Here is a 25,004-nt window from a genome sequence, read left to right as displayed (position 1 = left end):
AGGAGGGGAGGAGGGAGGAGGGAAGGAGGGAGGAGGGAAGGAGGGAGGAGGGGAGGAGGGAGAGGAGGAGGACTTCGAGGAGGAGGAAGAGAAGAAGGAGAGGAGGGTGTCTGAGGCTGGGGTCTTCCGGAAGCGGACTCTGCGAAGGTGATGTGCAGGCCTGGGGTTAGCACTCATGTGGGAGCCAGGGCAGCAGAATTGGGCAAGAGAGGCGTGATACTGTGAGGCAGTCGCAACGTGGCCCAGCAGACCTCTGCGGAGCTCTGGAGCTGCCCCGCCTTGAGGCGAAAGGGCATGGCCTTTGTACCCCTCTGCCCACCTGTCATGGATGTGGACCCTCCCCAGGGACCTTGGGCAAGGTGGCTCTCTCTGAGGACAGTGCTCTGGGAGGGAGCCAGCTGAGAGCCGTCAGTTGCCCAGAGAGGGAGTCAGCTGAGAGCCGTCAGTTGCCCAGAGTCCCCGCAACCGGGGTGGGAGCAGCTCCCTGGAAGGGAATCTGGGTGGGCCAGTACAGCATCTGCTAGGAAGGGCAAGGGTCGTCCTGCTGGGCTGTGTCCCAGTCCTGCCGGTGTCCACAGGCAGAAGCCTTCCAGCTCCTCAGACGTTGCCTCTGCTGGGCTGGGGCCCTGCGTTCATCCTCCTCTAATTGAGCAGATGCTGGGCCGGTGGCGAGGTGGCCGGGATCGACTGTGCGCGATGGAAGGGTCAATAAGGCACTGCTCATTGGGCCGGCTCTCTCGCTGGCAGACGGCTGGAGCTGGGAAGTGGTGCTCTATTCATGATGTTTTGATTTCTCAGGCTCTGGGGACACTGACTTTGATAGATTGAGACGTGGCGCCGGCACAATATACCATAAAATCACAGCTCGCTTTTAGAGCAGGCGTTAGCTGCCGGAGCACACCCATTCCTTTAGAATTAAATAAATACTTTAAAGAAAAAGAAACAGTTGTAATCCCAGCACTTTGGGAGGCCGAGACGGGCGGATCACGAGGTCAGGAGATCGAGACCATCCTGGCTAACACAATGAAACCCCGTCTCCACTAAAAATACAAAAAAATTAGCCGGGCGTGGTGGCGGCGCCTGTAGTCCCAGCTACTCGGGAGGCTGAGGCAGGAGAATGGCGGGAACCTGGGAGGCAGAGCTTGCAGTGAGCCGAGATCGCGCCACTGCACTCCAGCCTGGGCGACAGAGTGAGACTCCGCCTCAAAAAAAAAAAAAAAAAAAAAAGAAAAAGAAAAAGAAACAGTTTAGGACAGAGAGAGCCGCGGTCTGCAGGCACGAACAGGTCAGGGAGTCAGGGGCTGGGCTCTGCTGTTCTTTGTACAGGAATCAGCCGCTTTACCAGTGGTGGTGCCGGAGATGCCTGATCGTCTACCAGAGAGACTAGTGTGGCGCCCGGGCATGGCTTGGACCACAGGCTGGTTGTGGGGTTGCTTCTCGTCAGCTCTGCAGTTAGCTTTCCTAGTGACTGGGTTGGTTGATGCCTCTGTCTTGCTGGTGTTGAAACCTGCTCTACTTGTTTTCCCTAAGGCGGCTTTCAGCAGAGGGGTTCCAGGATGTGGCGTGGTGCGTCCTCCGTGGGCAGGAGCATCCCTGTGTGCTGCCCTCCTGGTTTCAGACCAGAAATGTGCAGTGGCAGGACTTCTGTGGCGTGGTCATGATGCTGATGGCATCCTTGGTGCGAGAGTGTGGTACCCAGGAAGGGCTGCTGTCTCCATGGTTACCGGGCACCCAGAGGTGTGGCCACTGTGCTCGTGGCAAGCCCCCTTCCCTCTCAGGCGGCAGACACTACAACCCCTTGACCCTGCCAGGTGCCTGCCCCTGCCCTCTTTACCTTGTGAATTCTGTGAGCTCTATATCAGATAGCAGCGTCCGCATAGAATACGGGGCAAAACCATTTAATCTACATTGTCAGTGTGGGGAAGATATATTCCTTCAGGTTTATTTCTGTGGAAGGTGTTATCAAATATGCTGGTGATTCATGTATGGGAAATATATTCTGTTAAAGCATTTTTCACCCACCGCCGCACCGGCTTCAGTGGGCACTCATTGTCTCCTGGCTTGCCGTAATCCATTTATCTGGTGTTCGTGTGGGAGCGCCAGGGCTGCTGCTAGAGCACATTGGAATTAAGTATGAATTAAATGTACTATTAAAATAAAGTGTTATCACAGGCATTTAATGAGTTTTATTCTTTAACAGTTTCATTTTGCAATTTTTGATGCCCAGGCAGCTTCTATTTCATTTTCTCTGAGTGGATTTTCATTTAGGAGTTTGTTGTATTACTTAACATCAAAGGAGATGCTATTTTTCCCCACAGTCACAGTCATCCCTCCCACTTCTACTGGAGTGGATATTCTGTTCATAGGAGAATGAAACTGGAACAAGCCAAAGTGATTTTTTTAAAGGAGTTAAAAAGAGCAAGGAGTTAAGATTTTCCCCAGAAATACCACGTGCATGTGCATGAGAGTGTGTGAGAGAGTGTGTGTGTGTGCGTGCGCACACGTGCACAAACACATCCAGAGCAGAAACTAAAGTGTTGAGGATAGAGGGGCTTTACTGGGGGCCCAATAAATACCAAGAGACAAGCCTCCCCCACCAACTCTACTTAATGTGTCCAAGACTGGCCCAGGGAGCATCCTGCCCTTTGCCTTGGACGCTGCCTTTCTGAGCTTTGGGCTGACCACTGCCCAAGCACTGCAGCTGGATGGCTCCTGCCCAGCCCCTCCCTGGGCACCAGGAGTCAGCCTCACATTGACTGAGTGGCCCTGGCCACATGGGGTAGCCTCTCCAGCTGAGGGAGCAACCTGGGCTGTGGGTAATGCCACATGGGTGGGCTGGGTAGACATCCTGGGGCTTTGCAGGGTCCTCTCCCCGGAGGCTGTGCTGGATGGGCTATAATGTGTTCCTCTAGGTCCCCAGCCCCATATGGGGTCCCCCATCAGTGGAGAGCGAGCTTTCCCACCAGAAAGCAAACAGCGGGCTATCCAACTTGCTCACGCCTGCTCCCTGTCACCCCCCAGCACACCCTCATCCTTCAACCCCTGGCCCCTCTGTCTTACCCATCTTTTCATCCCCAGAGTTGCACGCAGTGTCTGTGTAGTCAACATGCTTGTTAACTACCCACTGAGCCCATCAGACACCTGGGAGACGTGCTTGGCCTGGGAGAGCAGCACTGTTCCTAGCTGCAGAGAGCATCTCTCCCCTGGCAGAGTTCAGAGTCCGCCTGCATCTGAACAGGAGCTTTATCTCCATCAGCCTGATCATTCAAGGAACACCCAAGCATGTGTCTTCTATAGACTGCAAGCCCAGTTGAGGACTGTCCTAAAACAGCATGTCAGGAACAACATGAAATGGAGATTTGGGATTTAGTGATCCTGTCAACCGATGGCTACTGTCTGCTCACTTTGTGCCAGGCCCACTCTGGGCAGGCAGGTGGAGTAGAGAGGAAGGCTGAACCCCGCTTCCCATGGAGCCTGCCTTCTGGGCATGGGGCTGTTTAAATGAATGAGTGAATGATCCCAGAGTGGTGCGTGCTGTCCCGAAAATCCATGGGGTGGGTGGCTGGTGGCTGCTTCCTGAAGGGCTGGGTTCTCTGAGGACCTGGCATCTGAGCTGAGGCCTGAGAAGGCACAGCCCCATAAAGCCTGGTAGAAAAGGAGGGCACAGCAGGGCACAGGCTGTGATGTGTGGAGGAGCCGGAGGCCAGGGTGGCTGGAGTGGAGTGGGCGAGGGGGATGAGGTGGAGAGAGTTAGGGGCTGTAGGAGCCCGTCATCTGCTTTATTCCTGTGCAGTGGACAGCCCCAGAGAGTTCTGAGTGGGGTAGGGGTGGGAGCTGATTGACCTTCCTCAGTCAGACCCAGGCTGCTGGGGGGCGGACAGGCTGTCGGGGGTGAGTGTGGAGGCCGGTGGTCTTGAGGTGTTGGGGACTCTGGAGGTATGTCAGAGGTCCCTGAAACCTACTGGTGGTCTGGATGCTGGCATCAAGGAAACCAGGGAATCGAAGGTCCTAGATCTTTGGTTGGGCTCCTGGGTGAGATGTATGTTGCTCATGGAGACCCCCCAGGGAAGCTGGGCAGGAACAGGAAGGGGAATTGAGCCTTGTGTCGGGCACCCTGGATTTGAGATACTTGTGAGGCTTCTGAAAAAAGCCGAGGAGGCAGCCAGACAGAAGAGGCCGGAAGTCTGGGGTGGAGGTGACCAGGGCTGGGAACACCTCAGCCTGCCTTTTGCAGAGGGAGCAGCCCGCAGACTCCATGGGCATCCCAGGAATCCCGTTCCTCTCCCTGACATTGCCAAGAGAGTCTCCACTCACAGCACATTTGCCCTTTAACGAGTCCCCTGGTTCTTCTGCACATTGACCCTAACTGTCACCCATGAGCCACATCCCCTCTTTGTGCGTCAGCCTCGCTGGCCCTACAGAACCCCTGGCCACACTCAGGAGTGCAGGAGCCGCCTCAGAGGCAGGAGTCACATGCCTGCCCCTCCATCTCCCCTGCGGCTCACTATGGCCCGGAAACCTCGCATGTGCAAGCTTCACGCCTCTGAATTTTTACTTTCCCGTAATTCCCCATTTTCTGCACTTGGAGAAGGTACTCTGGCTTGTGAGATATTCTGGGGCTTACCCCGCTCCAACCCTAGAGGGGTCCTGGACTCAGGATAGGACATCACCAGCATTTGGGGACACAGATTGGGAAGTGGGGCCCCTCACACCTGTGTGGCCTCAAAGTGTCCGAGAATGAGGTCTGCACTCAGAGCCGGGCATTCAGGATTGTCTGATGTTCCTGCTTTACCCCTCTCCCATAGCTGTGGCAACAAATTCCAGCTCTGGTGGCCTTGAGCAAGTCCCAGAGCTCCTCAGAGGCCCCTTCCCGTGGTCTCTAATGGGCCTGTGCAGCTCAGAGCTGGTGGAGATGAGGTGCCAGGAACCGGCTCCGTCACAGGAAGCAACTGCCTGGCAGGCCGGCTCTCATTTTCCTGGAGTGCCAGGTATTCAAGTCTTGTAAAGAGGCTTCTGGGCCCCTCACATGCAGGACATAAAGGCTCCCATCTCCATCCCAAGCCACAGCTAGGCTCCAGCTGACATTGCTCCCCCTGCTCCTTGCAGCCTAGTGCCATCCAGACCCAGCGCAGGTGGGCTTCCACGCCCACCGCCACCCCCACCCTCTTGTCCCCTGGGTGATCCTCTCCCCGTGCCTCAGAGCTGGGACCCTGTTTGGCTCTGAAAGACGCTGCACGCAGCCTGTCCCACCATCCTACGCAGACGCTGGCCGGGGATCTCAGCCAAGCCCTGGAGGGCCAGGATTCTGGCTTCAGAGAAACACCGGGAGACAGGTGCATTTTCCCAGAGACGGGCAAACATCTGAGAACCTGGAAAGCTCTCTGGGGTGCCCACCTCGGGCTGAAAGACCCCGGTGTGAGGCAGGAGGCAAACTCTGTTGGCTCAGCGCTTGGCCGTGGCCCGCGGAGGGCTGTGTGCGAGCTGGCGGTGGAGTGGATTCTCTCGAAGGGAGTGATCTGTTACCCGCCGCATTTGCACTTTGATGACTGAGTAAATACGCAGCAGGCAGGTAACATTCGTCCAAGGCAGCTGTATTATTTACAGAGAGACTCGAAGAATCTCAGAGAAGAGCCGACACCGCATGCATATTAAAATGGAAATGGCAATTAACTACCAAAATAAGACATTTTTATAACATTTTTATTGAAGTTTTAATGAACAAATAAAGAAACAGAGAAATCTGCCTATGTCTTGCGAGCCATATAAAAATGACTAAATCAAGATGAAATGGCAAGAACTGGCAACACCTCCACTTCCTCTGCTTCTCTAAATAAGTACATAAGTGCAGGTAGTTACACTGGGCACCCCTGCACAGCGCACACACGTGTGCACACCCACGCAACCTTGGCCCAAAGACCAAGAAATGAATGATGGAGTGAAATGCTGTTTGAGGGCAGAGTGAAAGAGAGGGGATGCTGGGAGGAGGAGGAGAGACGGGCATGGGCCGGCAGTCCCTTAGGGAAACCCTGGACGGTGCCTGGCAGAGCTACTGACCAGCTGGGCCCTCTCCACCTGGGGCACAGAGAGCCACATGGGCACAGGGGCAGGAGGTGGTGGCCAGGGTGTTGGCAAGGTGCTGCAGGTCCCAGCGACTCCAGTAATGAAGGGCCACTGTGAGGGTCCTCCTAGCACCTGAAAGATGTTTAATCTCTCCACAAGAAAGGCAGTGGGAGATGCAAGCTCATTCCAGCCGCACAGAGCTGTTAGCAGGTAAGCACCTTGATGAGCGTTTCAGATAGCCCCGATGGCAGGTGGATCAAGGCACTGACCAGTAGCCTGGGGAGAGAGAAGAGGTCAGGTTGGGGCATGGCAACCTGTGGACCAGATTGATCCAGGAGAAATTGTCTGCAGATGAGTGGGTCTGGGGAACAGCCTGATGTTAGCTGAGGGAGGGTGACAGCTGTCTGTCACCCTTTCAAACCTTTGGAGCCAAATGTGTGTCTTTCCTGACTTATGAGGGATTCGGCCATTTATTCCTTTCCCTTCCTTTGCCTGAGACGTGAACTTCTGTTTCCAAAAGCTGATGTTCTTCCCAGGCACGGCGTGGCATTCAGCAGAAATAACCCGGATAGGCTTCTCTCTTTCCCAATAATTACTCACAATACACAAAACACAAATTGGTTTACAATCACACTTCAATTTTATCACAACTAATTTAAAACTCATATTGCCACTCCCCTCCCCCCAACATAATTTAATCTGTTTCTTTAAAAAAAAAAAAAAGGAATTTGATCCAGAGCAATTTTTCTCAATTAAAATTTGTGATTACATTTCTGAGTTTCCATGGCAGAGTTGTGAGTGGGGCTGTGATATAATTTAACTTCTCCTAAATTGCTGACACCAATAACCCTATAAATTAACAGATGGTGGAGGGAAATCTCCTGGCTTCTTCCCGGCTATTTTTTTAATGGTTTGATTTTTGTAATAGGGGTTTTGAGTTCCAGCCAGGTATCCCTCCGCTGGCAGCAGTGAGAGCTTGTCCCATTTCATCGTCTCTGCTGCTGGCTGTGTGGATTTCACTTCAATGAGGATGGAGCGTCAAGAAAACTGCTCACGTCTCTGCGGAGTGTGGGCACCTTTGCAGAAGCTGACGGGTGGGGTCCCCGGGGCGCAGCGCTGGACAGGGTTGGTGAACAGCTTCCAGCAGCACCTGTTGGCGGGATTGCAGTCCGATGAGTGTGCCCAGCTGGGTGCGGGGTTCCCTGCAGGCCCAGGCTGATGGGCCAGGCTCTCTGTTTCCAAGCTCACTGCTGCACCCTCGCTTTGCTTTTGTTGATTGCTTCAGATATTGATATCGTTGTTAAGGTGGGAAGCTGGGCAAGCTGGCCACACCCCTAGAAAACCCCCAATACCCTGATGTATGTTTGCATCATTAGCACAGCATGCTCGCAATGTTTCATTACGTTAAGGTGCATGGAGGTCGGAAAGAGAAAAGGTAAAACACCCAGTCACAAGGACACTGAATGCCAACATGAAAAAAAATAAAGAAACATCAGTGACCTAGGCCGGGCATGGGAGCTCATGCCTGTAATCCCAGCACTTTGAGAGGCCAAGGCAGGTGTATTGCTTGAGTCCTGGAGTTTGAGATCAGCCTGGGCAACAGAATCAGACCCCCTATCTACAAATAATACAAAAATTAGCCAGGCATAGTGGTGTGCACCTGTAGTCCTTGCTGCTCAGGAGGCTGAGGTGGGAGGATCACTTGAGCCCAGGAGTTTGAGGCTGTAGTGAGCTTTGATCACCACTGCACTCCCCTGTGAGCAACAGAGCGAGACCCTATCTCAAAAAAAAAAAAAAAAAAAAAAAGACCCAAATTGCAAAGTCCAGGAGATAGTCAAACCTTGCAGAGCCACCAAGAGGCCCCTGCAGAGCCAGCCCTCCCAGGAGCCCCGTCCTGTGGTCCTGCCTTAGTCTAGGTGGAGAGGTGGGTGATTTTTCGTTCTCTGCCAAGGAGTATCTGCTAAATTGTTCAAATGTGATTGGTCTGTCTGGGTGCAGAGATTAGGAGTCAGTGGGGAGGCAGGTGCTGTGCCCATCCTTCGAAGGCTATGCCTCATCTTCAGCAAAATATGCTCTTTGGAATTTCGGGGAGAGGATGTGGAGAGTAGGTTGCTAGATAAAATACAGGCTGCTCAGTTAAATTTGAATTTCAGATTAACAATAGTGTTTAGTGTAAATATGTTCCGTGCCGTATTTGAGATAGACTAGTACTACAGATTATTTGCTGTTTATCTGAAATTCAGATTAAGTTGGATATCTTGTATTTTTCTTTGCTAACACTGGCAGCCCTAGGGGGTAGGGGCTGGGTAGGCACTGCAGTCAGCCAAGCCCCCCAGCTCTTGCCCTGAGCCTGTGGGGTCATTAAGAGGTGGGTTAGGGATGCGTTTAAATCCGTCTAACCCATTTGAATCATACTTCGTCACTCATAAAATGCAGTGTAGAGAGGATTACAGGATGTGTTGATGGATACACCTGGCCTGGTGCAAACCCACCCACGGAAGTTTCCAGTGCTGTGTGCCTCCCTGGTTAGGTGTGGGGTGGGGGCAGCTTCCCTGTGCCACTCACAGTGTCTGCTCTGTGTGAGCGCTCTGGGGGTACTTGGGAAAAGAGGGAAGGACACTTTGTTCTGGTTCCCAAGTGGCTGTCGAGAAATTGGTGGGAAGGTAGAGCTGATACACACGAGAAACCCAGGGATCCTGATGACAAAACGGAACGGCCACACTGCATGCTGGAAACACTATGTGTGACTGGAACTCAGAAAAGGGAGAGGACCAGGCCGAGCATGGTGGCTCACGCCTATAATCTCAGCACTTTGGGAGGCTGAGGCGGGCAGATCGCCTGAGGTCAGGAGTTTGAGACCAGCCTGGCCAACACGGTGAAACCCCTCCTCTACTAAAAATACAAAAACCAGCCGGGCGTGGTGGCGGGTGCCTGCAATCCCAGCTACTAGGTTGGCTGAGGCAGGAGAATTGCTTGAACCCGGGAGGTAGAGGTTGCAGTGAGCCGAGATTGTGCCACTGCTCTCCAGCCTGAGTCACAGAGCGGGACTCCATTTCAAAAAGAAAAAAGAAAGAAAAGAAAAGAAAAGGGAGAGGAAGTGTAGACTTGAGGGGTCTCACGGAGGAGGTGGGATTTTGGCCTGAGTCGGAAGGGAGGGCAGCGTGCCGATGGTCGGGTCTCCCCACGGCGTGAACATCCTCACCGGTGCTGGGGAGGGGAAGACAGCTCTAGCTCACTACCTTCCCCCTTGTGCCTGTCGTTAGGTCCCAGAGGGATGAAAACATAGCTTCTTTGGGGCCAGGCATGCTGGTCACACCTGTAATCCCAGCACTTTGGGAGGCCCAGGCAGGAGGATCACTTGAAGCCAGGTGTTTGAGACCAGCCTGGGCAACACAGGTGGACCCTGTATCTATAAAAATATACAAATTAGCTAGGTTGGTGGTGTGTGCCTGTGGCCCCAGCCACTCGGGAGGCTGAGACAGGAAGGTTGCTTCAACCCTGGAGCCCAAGGTTATAATGAGCTACGATTGTGCCACTGCACTCCAGTGACAGAGCAAGATGCTGTCAATAATAATAATAATATTTAATAATAATAATAATAATAGCTTGTTTGGGATCTGGTAAGTGTAAGTTACTAAAATACCAAAATAAAAAAAAAATACTCAATTTACTGATTTTTTAAAAAATGAAGTCGGCCAGGCGCAGTGGCTCAAGCCTATAATCCCAGCACTTTGGGAGGCCGAGATGGGCGGATCACAAGGTCAGGAGATCAAGACCATCCTGGCTAACATGGTGAAACCCCGTCTCTACTAAAAAATACAAAAAACTAGCCGGGCAAGGTGGCGGGCGCCTGTAGTCCCAGCTACTCGGGAGGCTGAGGCAGGAGAATGGCGTAAACCCGGGAGGCGGAGCTTGCATTGAGCTGAGATCCGGCCACTGCACTCCAGCCTGGGCGACAGAGCGAGACTCCGTCTCAAAAAGAAAAAAAAAGAAAAGAAAAAAAAATGAAGTTAATCGGTAAACACTTGTATTGACTTGGAAAGCAGTAAATTAAGAAAAAACACCTTTGAGGTAACAAAATATTTCTCTGTCTCTTTAAAAATTCAACAAACGCACTTCATTCTTCACCACCCCCGGTACCGCCCCCCTGCACTTTAAACTCTTGCCTGTTCATTCAGCATGAGGAGTGAAGTCCTCTTTCAGAGGTTGTTTGTTTGTTTTTGTTTGTTTTGAGACAGAGTTTTGCTCTGTCGCCAGGTTGGAGCACAGTGGTGCAATCTTGGCTCACTGCAACCTCTGCCTCCTGGGTTCAAGTGATCCTCCTGCCTCAGCCTCCCAGGTAGCGGGGACTACAGGCATGTGCCACCACACCCAGCTAATTTTTGTAATTTTAGTAGAGACTGGGTTTCACCATGTTGACCCCGCAAGTCTTGAACTCCTGACCTCAGGTGATTCACCCGCCTTGGCCTCCCAAAGTACTGGGATTCCAGGCGTGAGCCACAGCTCCCGGCCTCTTTCAGAGTTTTTTACACATTGGAATGAAGCTTTGCTTTTGCTCCTGGCTAGCGTTTGTTTTGTTTCATTTTTGGGCAGCTTGCAAGTGGCCCTCTTTCTGCTTAAAGGTGAGTGTGCTCATGTGCACACACACGCACACACTCTACGTGTGCATACAGCCTGCTGGCATTTGCGTTTTAGGACGTGTGTGCAGAAGCAGCAGCCACAGCACCTGGGGAGGCCGAGTTTGTCACCAGCGGGTATGGGAGTGTCTCGGGCCCTGGTGGGGCTGGGACAGAGCAGGAATGCCACATGGAGGGCACCGGTTCCCCAGCTGTCACTGCCGAGTCTCTTGTGAGTGCTCAGGGGGACACTTGAGGACATAGCTTCTCAAGCAAGAGGCGGGGAGCCAAGGGTCCAATCCCAGTGCCACTGGGAGGAGGCTCAGCCCGACAGGAGCTGGCTGAGGGGGATGGAGAGTTGCAGCGGGGACAGTGGCTGGCCCAGGCAGGCCTGGCTGCACTTTTAACACCTTTGTAACTGGAAGGTGAAAACTGACTTTTCATAATTCTTCCCAACAAATTCTTACCTTTGGTCTCTCTCTGGACATATTTCAGGAAACAAATCTTATTTCCCTAATAGTTATTCAAACCTTTCACTAAATGATGCCCTTCTTTGATGGTATAAATAAATCAAAACTGGCTGGGCACAGTGGCTCACACCTGTGATCCTAGCACTTTGGGAGGCCATGGTGTGTGGATCACCCAAGGTCAGGAGTTCAAGACCAGCCTGGCCAACATGGTGAACCCCTACCTCTACTAAAAATACAAAAATTAGCCAGGCAAGGTGTCAGGCGCCTGTAATACCAACTTCTCGGGAGGCTAAGGCAGGAGAATCGCTTGAACCTGGAAGGCGGAGGTTGCAGTAAGCCAAGATTGTGCCACAGCACTCTAGCCTGGGTGACAGAGCAAGACTCCATCTCAAACAAAAAACTTCCTTGTTTTAAGAGTGAAAGAGCACATGCCCCACTGCAGAGGCACCTTGGCAGTGCCCAGGTGGGATCAAGTACCTCCTCTCTCCCCCACCCTGTCTGCTGGAGGGTCTGCTGGTATGTCCTGCTCCTGGGAGAACATGCCTCTCCAAGTTTTACAAACAGGAACATTCAGGCAGCAGGCAGGACTGATGTCAACTCAAGTTCTTGCTGAAAGTCAAGAGCCAAGAACGCTTGAGTTTAGATTTCAGTCGGGGTAAATGCCCCAAAGCACATCCCCACATTCATGCTCTAATTCAGGAGAGGGGAAAGAGTTTCTACAGACGCAGTGATATTTGGAGCCAGATGTCAGACTATGGAAATTACCTAAGTCACATATTACATAAGGATGTCAAACATTTAGCAGAGCTGGAATTTTCCTTGCACTTACAAGAAACATAATTTTTAAAAAGCAGTTTGGCCAGGCACAGTGGCTCATGCCTGTAATTCCAGCACTTTGGGAAGCTAAGGCAGATAGATCACCTGAGGTCAGGAGTTCGAGATCAGCCTGGCCAACATGGTGAAATCTCATCTCTACTAAAAATAAAAAAAAATTAGCTGAGCATGATGGTGTGTGCCTGTAATCCCAGCTACTAGGAAGGCTGAGGCAGGATAATTTCTTGAACCTGGGAGGTGGAGGTTGCAGTGAGCCAACATCAAACCACTATACTCCAGCCTGGGCAACATAGCAAGACTCCATCTCAAAAAAAAAAAAAAAAAAGGCAGTTCATTCACAGGCTTAGGGTATATTCAGCTTTTAGTTTCTGTCATGCACTGAACTCAGGGGTCCAGGAGCAGGTGGCTTCCCAGGCAGCAGGACGCAGGGAGGCTGGAGGGGAGCTGCCTCTGCCACCGTCGCCCGGGGCCACTTGGCTTGGGTACAAGTATTGGAAACGGGGGCAGATATCCCATGCAGAGAGGAAATGCTTGCCTGGCAAAGTCAATGGAGTTGCGCCCAAGTGGCTGAAAACAGAAGTCAGCCTGCTCTGCAAACAACGCATCTCCCCAGAGCCCTTGATGCATTCTGCAGGCTTCACGTGCTTGTTCAGAGCCCTTGATACATTCTGCAGCCTTCACGTGCTTGTTCAGAGCCAAAGCCTTGATGCCTTTCCTCTGAAGAACTTTATGCTTAGTGAGAGTCAGCTCTGAACAGGGACCCCCGACCCCACTGGTGCCGAACCCCGTGTTAAATGTTAAATGTATTAAGTTGATCACACGGTCATGTTTTAAACCTCGTGGAAGGAGATAAGAGTGGAATCCGAGAGTCAGAATGATCCCGTGTGGGGCTATAAAGAGGAGAGGCTGGCGGGAAAAGTCCCCATTAGAGGGGGGAACTATTAGCAAAATAACACCCATTAATAATCCCACAGCCAGGGAGGGGAGCCCGCTGTTAGCTGACGCCGAACCAAGTGCAATTCTCTATTAAGGGAGCTAATTATAGCCTTTAATTTTACTTTAGAAGGATCAAGGATACCTTGCAAAAATGCACAGCATGTTAAACTACCTTGTCTTATGGAACTAAAAATAGTTATAGTAATGATTAATCATGAAATATGGAAATTAACTCCACTCTGAGGGGCCGGGGTGGGGGGTGAGGTCCCTGTGCCTGAGTCTCTCACACATCTGGGAAGAGAAGCCCTCCTGAGGGCTCCTCTCCCCCGACAGCTGCACCAGAGGCAGCAGGAACCTGCCTTGCCCTGAACACGCCGTCTGCTCCACACCTCGGTGCCTGTCATATTCCTACCGCCTTCCACGCTGGTCTCTCCCCGTGGTGGAAGTGAAGTCTGTCATGGGATTAGCTCTGAGGAAAACGTTGAAAATGCCAAGGCTGAAAGGGCTGAACTATGGAACCACTGATAGTATCTGTAGATGCCAGGGGCTGGGGTGTCCTCATCCTGCTCCAGGCAGATGCTCTCAGTGCCTTTGTGTTGATGAGCTAACTTCCCCATCTGTCTGCCTGAGAGGGAGGCTCCAGCAGTGCTAGCTGGAGTGAGCCAGTCATTGTCAATGAGTAGAACTGATGTGGCCCTAGTGCCCACAGAGACTCTTTAGGGCAGTGACACCACCATGCATGACACTAGAATGGTGGACAAGTATCTTTACACATTTGCCCAAACCCACAGGATCACCACACTGAGAGCAAATCCTCCCGTAAGCCCTGCACTCTGAGTGACAATCACATTGTCAGCATAGTTCACCCATTGAACAGATGGACCCTCTGGAGGGGGATGTGGACAGTAGGGGACTGTGCATGTCATGGGGAGGGCAGGGGGTCCATGGGAACTCTCTGTACCTTCCCATCCATCCCACTATGAGCATAAAACTTCTCTAAAAACATTAAGGCTATTAAAAATAAGAGGTGGGTGGTGAAAGGGACGATCCCCTGAGAGAGATGCAGAGGCCTTGGAGGTCGAAGGTCAAGTGGGCAACACAGGGGGTGAGACCTCGGGGAGCGGCCCCCACTGCACACCTCATCTGCAGGACAGGACAGTGCAGGGTTCGCCTGGAAAAGGGAGAGAAAGTCAGTGGGGGCCCCTCATGCCTCAGAAGCACCCCGCTTGATCTCCACCTTCAGCCAGGCACCTGGTTAAGCCTCGGTGGTGCACAAATGCAACTGACTGAGACCGAGGAGGTCATGTGGGCTCCAGACCCCAGAAGACGTGCAGCTTTCTGGAGAGGCCATGTGCAGAATCACATGGCTTTTCCTTGCAGTGGTTTCCTGGAGGTTTAGTGTTTGGTCCGTAGCTTCACTGCAGCATCTGCGTGAGTGATGGGTATTTCTCCAGGCAGTATTGCTTCTTATATAGTGGCATCTTAGCTACTATATTGGATTTCCCAGAAATTCTGTAAGCTAAGATTGTTAGATGAGTTTCTTTTTGCTTAAACAAACAGAGCTTGCTCATCACCCAGGTTGGGCACCTAGTGAGTGGTAGGGAGGAGGAGAGGAGCATGCAAGTGTGTTCCCACTCACAGGAGATTCCACGGAGCTGGCCAGAGTCATCAACAGATCTCAGGGGAAGGGGAGATCCCATCCCATGGAGGAGAGGATGGGAGGGCAGTGCTCCCAGGCACCCTGGAACGAAGGAGGAGAGGATGGGAGGGCAGTGCTCCCAGGCACCCTGGAACGAAGGAGGAGAGGATGGGAGGGCAGTGCTCCCAGGCACCCTGGAACGAAGGAGGAGAGGATGGGAGGGCAGTGCTCCCAGGCACCCTGGAAAGAAGGAGGAGAGGATGGGAGGGCAGTGCTCCCAGGCACCCTGGAATGAAGGAGACTTCAGCAGGGACTCAGACACCTGCACACCAGTGTCCACAGCAGCCACAGAGGCCCTGGTGAGCAGCTCCCTGATGTGCTGTTCAGGGCGAGGTTGTTCAGGGCAAGGTCATCCAGGCCAATGCGGGCTCATAGTTTTATTGTCAAGGGACGATGTCCTTCCTGTGCAGCAGATGCATCAGGTCAGACCATGTCATCCTGATGTCCCAAGGCAGTCCCTGTGTAATCCTCGCTCCTGCTCCAGGCGGATGCTCCAAGCACCTTTGTGTTGATGAGCAAACTTCCCCATCTGTCTACCCAAAAGGGAGGCTCTGGCAATGCTTGCTGGAGTGTGCAAGTCAATGTCAATGAGTAGAACCGATGTGGCCCCAGTGCCCAGCAGGAGGACCCATTCCCAGTGCAGACAGGGTGGGGCTGCAGAGCCTGTGAGGCTGAGCCCCACCAGGCGGTCCCCCAGGTGACCTGACACTGTGAGGTCATTTCTGGGAGGCAGCAGGCTGTTTGCCACCCATGCCTCATTGTGCACCATTCTTTGCCTTTCTTCACTCACTGTGGATTTATATAAGGTAACCCCAGAAAGTGTGGGCTACACCAGTAAACCAGAGTGGACTCTGACATGGTGGAGTTTTTACGTTTCCAGAGGGAACATTCAAGAAGTAAGTTGGGGATGTGATCTGAGGCAGTGGTGCCTGGCCAGTGAATGAAAGGCACTTGGAGATCATGCATTCCCTCAGGGGATTTCTGTATTGGTCTGTTCTCACACTGCCATAAAGAACCGAGACTGAGTAGTTTATACAGAAAAGAGATTTAATTGGCTCACAGTTCTGCAGGAAGCATGGCTGGGGAGGCCTCAGAAAACTTACAATCATGACAGAAGACAAAGCGGGAAGCAGGCACATCTTCACATGGCGGCAGGAAAGAGATCGAAGCGGGTAGTGCTACACACTTTTAAACAACCTGACATCATGATAACTCACTCACGAGATAGCACTAGGGGGATGGCGCTGAATCATTAGAAACCACCCCCTTGATCCAGTCACCCCCCACCAGGCCCCATGTCCAACACTTGGGATCACAATTCAACATGAGATTTGGGTGGGGACACAGAGCCAAACCATAACAACTTCCCCTGAGAGGAGGAAGAGGCAGGTACAGAACAAGGGGTGCTGATGGGGCTGGTGCTAGTGGTTCCAGTGGATGTGCTCACTCCACCAGGAATGCAGAAGCTTCTCCTCTCCGGAGAAGCCGGGGTTCACAGGCCTCTGAGATCCCCTCCCATCCTGATTTCCCAGAGGGACCTGGGGACCCTGAACGACTCTCTAGCAAAACAAATGTCAAGGAGGCCTTAAAAAGAGGGTGGGGGTAGGACTCCAAATGCACAGGCAACAAAAGAAAAATTGTACTTCCTCAAAATTAAAACCTGAGGTATCAGAGGAGACTGTCGCGAAAGTGGAAAAGCAACCAACAGATGGGAGAAAATATTTGCACATCATATCTCAGATGAGAGTTTAAAACCCAGGATGCGTCAAGAACTACAAATCAACACCACGAAGGCAAATGGCTCACTTTTAAAAATAGGCAGAGGACTTACTAGACATTTCTCCAAAGCAGACATACAAATGGCCAACAGGCACGTGAGAAGGTACTCCACGTCATCGTCACCAAGGAAATGCAAATCAGAACCTCAACAAGACTCCACCTGGCACACAGTAAGTTGTCTGCAATAGAAAGGACAGCAAGATTGAAGCTGGGGGGTGGAGGCTGCAGTGAGCCAAGATCGCGCCACTGTACTCCAGCCTGGGTGACACAGTGAGACTCCATCTTAAAAAAAAAAAAAAAAGCAAGAATGGGCAAGGATGGGGAGAAACTGGGACCCTTTCTCCTTGCAGATGGGAATGTAAAGTGTGTGGCTGCTTTGGAAAAACAGTTTGACAGTGTCTCAAAAAGCTATACAGAGCCCCACCCTGTGGCCCAGCATTTCCACTTCAAGGAATATGCCCCCAGAGAATTGTACACAGCGACTCAGAGACTCGCGTGCCAGTGTTCATAGCAGCATCGTTCACAGCAGCCAAAGCGTGGAAGCAAAGCAAGTGTCTGTCGGTGGATGAACAGATACACAAAATGTGGTCTATCCATGAATATTACGTGGCCTGGCAAAAGGAAGAAAATTCTGGCACATTCTACAGCACAGAGGAACCTTGAAAACATTATGCCTGGTGAAAGAGCCAGAGGCACAGGGGCAAAAGCTGAACCATTCAGCGTGTGTGAGGTCCCTAGAGAAGGCAGATCCAGAGAGAAAGAAAGTGGATTAGAGGTTATCAGGGACTGCCAGGGAGGGGAAAAAGTGGGAAGGGGAGTTAGAAAAAGAAAAAAATGCGGTAACAGCCAGGGCACTGGAGGGTGGGAGAGGCGCCACGGGTGCGCCTGAGCTCAGCAAGACCTTCTTTCCCCGCGATTCATGGCAGCTCGCGCCACCCTGCAGGCTGCCCTGCCTGAGCCCTGTCTGCCACAACCCTTGTCAGAGGCTCTCACAGGATGGTGCATCTTCCCTGCAGAGCACCAGGTCACAGGGACACACCCGCTGGTGTGTGAGCCGTGGTCATTCTTGCTTTTTCAGGGACAGAGGCATGGTGGGGCAGGGGTCACAGCCATGCCTGCCTTCCACGACGTCTGTAGGGCCAACATGGCTGGACTTGCCCAGGACTAGGGGGTTTCTGGGATGTGGACTTTCACTGCTAAAATCAGGATAGTCCCGGACAAACCGGGATTCATTGGTCACCCTATCAATCCGTAACTATGAAATGAAATGAAATTCCCTTTTACTCTAAGAACCATTAACCTATAGTCACAGGATGTATCAATCAGGGTCCTCCCAGGGGGAGGGAGACCTATCTGGGAGCTTCAGAGAGAGCATTTAATACCAAGAATCAGTTACACTGACCAGAGAAGAGTTGGAGAATTAAACAGGACCATCAGAGGAGGAAGGACAGCAGCAGACAGAAGCCCCTAGGACTGGAGACGGGGGATGGGGTGCAGAGCTGGCCACTGTCAGAACTGCTTGTCAGGAGGGGCTGCCAGGGCAGCTGGAGCCAGGGAGGACACAGCTGTTGGACAATGCCATGGACAAGGGGCATCCTGGGCGCTCTCCTCCCCGTACCTGAGCTGCCATTGGCTGGCTTGAGTGTCTGATTCTCTCCACGCAGGTGGGGCGGGAATGGATCTGCCAGGGATGGGCAGATCTGAATGGCCTAAGGACAACTTTGGTGGTGTGGATGGTGAGGACTGTGATTTTCTGGAGCCTCTCCTCTTGGAGCAGAGGGTACCCAATTGTGGGTGTGGGCCACGTGGCCTAGGCTCAGGGAACCCATTCCGTCCTGGTGATCATGGCTGTGCCTGCCTTGGCTTCCCCAGGAGGGAACACCATGCTGGGATCCACCACGGACGGCATCTCTCGGTGCACCGAGCTACATGACGCATCTTTGTTGAGCCCTGACAGTATTTCCAGGGCTGGGCTGAGCCCCGGGGATACAGGGGAGAGGAAATAAGCAGGGACGTCATCTTCAGGTACTGCCGGGCCTGGTGGGATCACTAGACATTAGATAGGAGTCTCACAAACCAGTGGAAACACAAAAGAGTGGTCACCACAGCCAGGGAAATGCGCAGGGCGTCCTGGGATGCTTCAATGGGAGGTCGGGGGGTTCTCTGAGAAATAGAATTTCAATGGGGACCTGGAGGGTGAGTAGGAGTTGGGAGAAGAGGAGGAGGAGGGTGAGAGGTGACAGATGGAAGCAGGAGCAATAGCAGTGGCCCCCAGGAGGCAGGATCTCAGCGAATGAGAGAGACCCCAGATCCAGCAAGGCTGTGCGGCTGAGTGGGCAGAGGAGTGCGAATGGTGACAGGTGGGAGGAGAGGGTGCGGGCGGGACTGTGCCCGGCCCCACAGCCCACAGCTCAGTGGAAGACATGTGCAGGGGCTGAGCAGGGATAGGTCTGGCTGCTTGGTGAGGGTGAAGCAGGGACTCCAAGCAGGAAGCTTGCATGGTTGGGGCAGGAGATGATGAAGCCCCCGGAGTGGGGATGAGAATGGAGCAAAGAAATGGGTACATTTTGGAGACAGAACTTACTGGACTTGCTGGTGAGTTGGATTTGTGAGGAGAGGGAGAGGTAGAGGCACAGCTGGCTTTCAGTGGGGATGTGGCTAATCAGGTGCCTGGAGGGGTTGTTTGCCCACATGAAGGGCGCAGAGGGAAGAGCAGGGCTTCTCGGAGAGTGGAGATGTCGGGAGATCTGCTTGGACACATCACAATTGAAAGAAGGTTTAAGCCAGGCATGGTGGCTCCCGTCTGTAATCCCAGCACTTTGGGAGGCCAAGGTGGGCGGATGACCTGAGGTCAGGAGTTGGAGACCAGCCTGGTCAACATGGAGAAACCCTGTCCCTACTAAAAATACAAAATTAGCCAGGCGTGGTGGTGCACACCTGTAAGCCCAGCTACTCGAGAGGCTAAGGCAGGAGAATGACTTGAACCCGGGAGGCGGAGGTTGCAGTGAGCCAAGATGGCACCATTGCACTCCAGCCTGGGCAAAAAGAGTTAAAATTTGTCTCAAAAGAAAAAGAAAAGAAACTGGGTTTGTTCTGATGCTAACCAGCAAGACCCCTAGCTCTTTGCTCCAAACTCACCCCCAAGGGAAGAATAGAGTGAAAACAATTAGACAGCAGATGGAGGGGTTTCAAGTCAGTGTGCATGGGGCTATGGCTTTGGCCTGGAGCAGGGGTGGGCCAAGCACAGCTGTGGGAGAATAAGCGTGAAGGGGAATGTTTGACGTCTGTTCTTACTTATCCCAACTCCAGCCACTATTGCCTTGGGACAAACTATGCCTGTCTACACCTGTGGCCATGCAGGGCTCAGGTGCAAGTGTTAATACAGCACAGCAGCAGAGGGATCTGTGCTCACAGGGAGCCAAACAAAACAGGTGTGGCCCACCTGACCCCAGCAGTCACTTCCCCGCTTTTCTGCAGACAACCAGGAGATTGCACTACTTCAGGCTTGGGGAGGTCCCTCTGAGTGCCACGTGTCTCAGGAGGGGGAAGGTGAAGCTCTGATCTAAGGAGGAATTTGGTGGAGTGGATGGGGTTCACTGTGATTTTCTGGAGCCTCTCCACCTGGAGTACATTCACCCACAGACCCCTGAGATCACGCAGGCTTACTGGGCTGCCCCTGCCTCAGACAGGGCAGGGCAGAGTAGTGGACTTCCACTGGAGGGAATGAGCTGGCAGGCAAAATAACAAGGTATTTGAGAAGCACAAGCATTTTTTTTTTAAGGCAACAAACTGAGTTACAGCTTCCAGATTCCATCAGAATAGAAATACCAGAACAGAGGGACCAATTTTAAAAATAAGCTTAATAAACCTCCTAAATGAGAGAAGGGACATATTAGCAATGTGAAATAAGATCAAGAAGATATACAAAAGAACCGAGTAGAGATTTTTGGCGTTAAGGGATAGCTGTGGAAATAATGCGATACAGGAGAAAAGTACTAGAATAAATAATTGAGGAATGCATTCGTGAATTGGAGGACCAGCTTGATGTATCAGCCCAGAAAAAAAATAAGGAAAAGTACAAAGAAAAAGAAGATAGAAAAGTTCTAACACAAGGAGGAAAGAAGTTGAGGTACTAATGTTAAGGTGTTAACATCTGGATCACAGAAGTGATCTACAAAGAGAGAAAAATAAAAATATAGAAGAGGACATATTTGAAGAAAATGTGGAGATAGAATCAATGGGATTTAAAGAAAAAGGATGAAAGAGCCCAGGTTGAAGAAGTCTTGGAGTCCCAAAAAGAAGAGATAAGAGGGAAACGAAACCTGTACACTTACAGTGAAATTTAAGAATAACAAAGATAAAGTTATTAAAGTTTCCAGACAGGAAGAGATCACACACAAAGAGCAAGTTATTATACAGACCTCAGGATCTTCAACAGCTATGCCAGATGCAGGAAGATGATGGAGTGATATATTCAAAGCACAGAATAAAAGAATGTAGAACATAGACTTTTATATGCAGCCAAATTGTCATTCAGATGTGAAGGCATAGTAAAACTTCCCACTTTACGTTCTCCTATGCAGTGCAATAAAGAAAGAAAAAGAAGCTAGATGTATAAGGATTGGAAAGAACAAAAAACTGTATTATTTTCAGATGATATGATCATTTATATAGAACCCTTGCTGAAATCTACACAACATCTTTTAGAAACTGGAGAGTTTAGCAAGTTATTTGGCATAAGTTTAGCTCAGTTTTTTTCTACATACCAGTAGCAAACAAACACAAAGAGAAGACATTATTTTTAGTAGTATCAGAAAGTGTCAAATACCTAGGAATAAATTTAATTTTAAAATGCTGAAGACTTATACAGGCAAAATGTAAAACTTTATGAAGTGTAAGTAGAGGAGTTCTAATAAATGAATAGGAAATTTTTATATCATTAAAATGTCACTTTCTCCACGTTGATCTATATTGACTATAGCCAATGCAATTCTGATTAATACCCAAATAGAGCCTGGTAAAATGGTGATATAGAAGATTAAGACACCAAGAATTAGCCAGAACCCGTCTGAAGAGCAGAGAATAAAGGAGATACTTCTCCTATCGCATATCTGGGCTCATTGTGAAGCTATGGTAATTAAGATTACCTAGTGTTGTCATCAGGATCAACCAATTAGTCAGTTCCCAGAATTCCCAGAAACAGATCCATGGACTTATGTAACTTTGGTTATGATAGAGGTAGCATTTCAAATCGCTGGCAAAAGGCAGGGATGTTTAATAAAGTGAGCTGGAAAAAAAAAATTGTGTAGTTACCCATATACAAAGTGCACTATTAGATCTCTATCTCATACTATATTTTGAAAAAGGACATAGGTGGATGAAGTGGTTAAATGTCAAAAATCTCTTAGAGGAGGCCAGGCATGGTGGCTCACACCTGTAATCCTAGCACTTTGGGAGGCTGAGGCGGGTGGATCACCTGAGGTCAGGAGTTCGAGACTAGCCTGGCCAACATGATGAAACCCTCATCTCTACTGAAAATACAAAAACTTAGCTAGGCATGGTGGTGTGTGCTTGTAATCCCAGCTACTTGGGAGGCTGAGGCAGGAGAATTGCTTGAACCCGGGAGGTGGAGATTGCAGTGAGCTGAGATTCCACTGCATTCCAGCCTGGGTGAAAGACTCCATCTGAAAAAAAAAAAAAAAAAAAAACTCATAGAGGAAAAGGTCTTAAACAAGACATATCAAGTAAATGAGTATAAAAAAAGATTGACAGACTCGAGTACATTAAAGTTAAGAAAAAAATGAGAGCTTTCTAATTCGATATATTTAAAGATTTAGAAAAAGTGAAAAGCCTTTAAAAAGTGAAAAGACTAGAAGAAAATTGGCAACACACACAACTGACAAAAGATTAGTCTCAAGATTGTTTAACTGAAAATCAAGAATAAAAGTATAAAACATTCCAATGGAGAAAAGAGCAGAGAACAGGCAGGAATTTCATACAGAAGAGAATATATAATCAATAAACATAAAAAGAGTTGTTCAACCTCATTAATCAGCTTTGAAATGCAAATCTAGACCACAATGCGTAGCATTTAACCTCCATTTGATTGGCAAGACTTTCAAAGCCTGACAAATCCAAGTATCAGAAAATATGACAATCATCAGGCTTCTTATTCATAAGAAGGACAGCATAAATTGGTTCAATCCCTTTATAAACAGAGCAATAAAATTGATAAACTTCTGTCTAGCAAGACCAACAAAGATAAACAAAAGACACAAATTACCAATCTCAGTAATGAAACAGGGGACATCACTACAGACCCTGCAGCCATTAGAAGGAGAATAAGGGAATACTACAAGCAACTCTATGCATGTAAATGTCACAATTTAGATAAAATGGATCAATTTTTCAAAAAAAAAAAAAAATCAGGTGGAAAAGAGAAGCTCTCAGGAACACTGCTGTTGAAGAAGACAGTTAGAATCATCCTCCAAAGAACTCCAGCATTTAGAGTTAAACAAAAACAGCAAAGAATAATCAGCCCTAGAGGCAGAGAACAGTCAGCAGTTTAGTGTCACAAAACCAAAGAAAAACTTGTTTCCAGAAGGAAGGTAGGAGTGCTCAAGTATGGTCTGCAGGCAAGTGACTGCAACCTCTGAATTTTGCAGTCAGAGGGTCAAATGTGACCTTGACAAGAGAGTTTTGATGAAGTGGTGTGGACAGAGGCAGATTGGGGTAGGTTGAAAAGCAAACAGATTGCTGGGCACAGTGGCTCATGCCTGTAATCCCAGCACTTTGGGAGTGGCTCATGCCTGTAATTCTAGTACTTTGGGAGGCCGAAGCGGGTGGATCACCTGAGATTAGGAGTTCAAGACCAGCCTGGCCAACATGGTGAAAACTTCATCTCTACTAAAAATACAAAAATTAGCCAGGCATGTTGGCATGCAGGGGTAATCCCAGGTGCTTGGGAGGCCGAGGCACAAGAATCGCTTGAACCTGGGAGGTGGAGGTTGCAGTGAGCCAAGATCGTGCCACTGCACTCCAGTCTGGTCAATGGAGTAAGACTCTGTCTTCAAAATAAATAAATAAATAAATAAATAAAATGAGCAAACAGAAAGTGACAACATTAATCCATCCTCTGCAGGAAAATGATTGAGAAGCCCAACGAGGAAGGGGATAGAGGGAGAGGGTGGCAGCTCTGGTAGGGGGTGGCTACTGGGAGACATGAATGGTCCTTGTTTCTATTGGTGCTTGTAGAATCGCTGGAGGTTGTTTGAAAGCTGTCAGGAATGCTAAAGCCTTCTAAGGATGTGCTCACTGGCACTCTGGAATTTTTTCATTTATGTCGACTCAAATTAGCCAGTTAAAATTTCCCCCAAATCATGGAATTTTTTTGGAACATATATTTGCATTTTTACATTAGGCCTTGACCCCTAAAAGTCTGGAGGAAAAGATGTTGGCCTTAGGACCCTGGACATAGACCCCTAGCTGTGTATGAGCATCCTGATTCTCAAATCATCCATTCTATCTGCCTACACCTCTGACAGGGGCACATGTAACCCACACTAACCCCTCTTGGAGATTTGATGTGGTTTTTATAAGTGTTTGTCCTTGTCACAGACACTAATGGATCAGTGGCATCTTCCTGGCATCTCCCATCCCCACTTGAGTGGGACATCTCTGGAGAGGACTGGGGGTCTAATTCCATGGTCCTGTGCATGCAGCAGACTCACGGGCAGGGAGTTTTCAGATGCAGGAGGTTCTGTGTCCAAATCCTGCCCCATGACTCCTCTGAGTGACTTTGGGCTGTTCTTCCACCTCTGAGTTCAGCCTCCTCACCTGTCAGATGGGCAGACAGGACATGTCTCATGAATGATGAAGGAGGATGAATGATGGCACCCTTTTCTTCACTGCCTGGCTGACTGTACATACCCCACAGATGGTAGCCTCTGTTACTAGGGGTCAATGTGCAGCCATCCCATGTGACACCTGACCCAGGGGAGAATCCAAGGAGGGAAGCTGATGCCCTTGGTCTGGTGGTGGTGTTGTCCAAGAAGCTAAATCATATTTTCTTCCTCCAGTGTTTTTGGGTTTTTTTTCAGACTGAGTCTCACTCTATCTCCTAGGCTGGAGTGCAGTGGTGCAATCTCGGCCCGCTGCAACCTCTACCTCCCGAATTCAAGCAATTCTCGTGCCTCAGCCTCCTGAGTAGCTGGGACTACTGGTGTGCACCACCATGCCTGGCTAACTTTTGTATTTTTAGTAGAGACGGAGTTTCATCATGTTGGGCAGATTGGTCTCAAACTCCTGACCTCAGGTGATCCACCCTCCTAGGCCTCCCAAAGTGCTGGGATTACAGGTGTGAGCCACTGTGCCCAGCCCTTCCTCCAGTTTTAAAAGAGCCACTGAGGTTATGAGCTATTGGTAAGGATGAACACAGTCCAGGTATCACTTAATGAAGAGATGGCCATGTACTAGGCCATCTAAAGGACAAGTCACAGTGAATCACCAGCAGCTGGCTGGATTTTTATTGATCGGGGTTTTCTGAATCCTTTTGATTTCTGGGGAGAAAGAAAGAAAGGAAAACTCAACACTCTTCAATCTGAAATATAG

The 25,004-nt window shown here is 50.2% G+C and overlaps 1 protein-coding gene and 1 long non-coding RNA gene across 39 annotated transcripts in view; both read left to right on the top strand.

The window, feature by feature from the left end:
• RBFOX3 (RNA binding fox-1 homolog 3) overlaps positions 1–25,004 on the top strand; it is a 523,127-nt gene that overhangs the window by 243,394 nt on the left and 254,729 nt on the right. The gene's annotated exons all lie outside the window — the stretch shown is intronic.
• LOC144336043 (uncharacterized) lies at positions 12,759–16,187 on the top strand. The gene is made up of 2 exons (XR_013407438.1): positions 12,759–14,642; positions 14,736–16,187. It is a non-coding gene; the product is annotated as an uncharacterized LOC144336043 (long non-coding RNA).

This window comes from Macaca mulatta, chromosome 16 (genome assembly GCF_049350105.2).
Source record: "Macaca mulatta isolate MMU2019108-1 chromosome 16, T2T-MMU8v2.0, whole genome shotgun sequence".
In the NCBI taxonomy this organism is placed as follows: domain Eukaryota; kingdom Metazoa; phylum Chordata; class Mammalia; order Primates; family Cercopithecidae; genus Macaca; species Macaca mulatta.
Note: the sequence above shows the minus strand (reverse complement) of the source record. Positions and strands in the feature narration are given on the sequence as shown.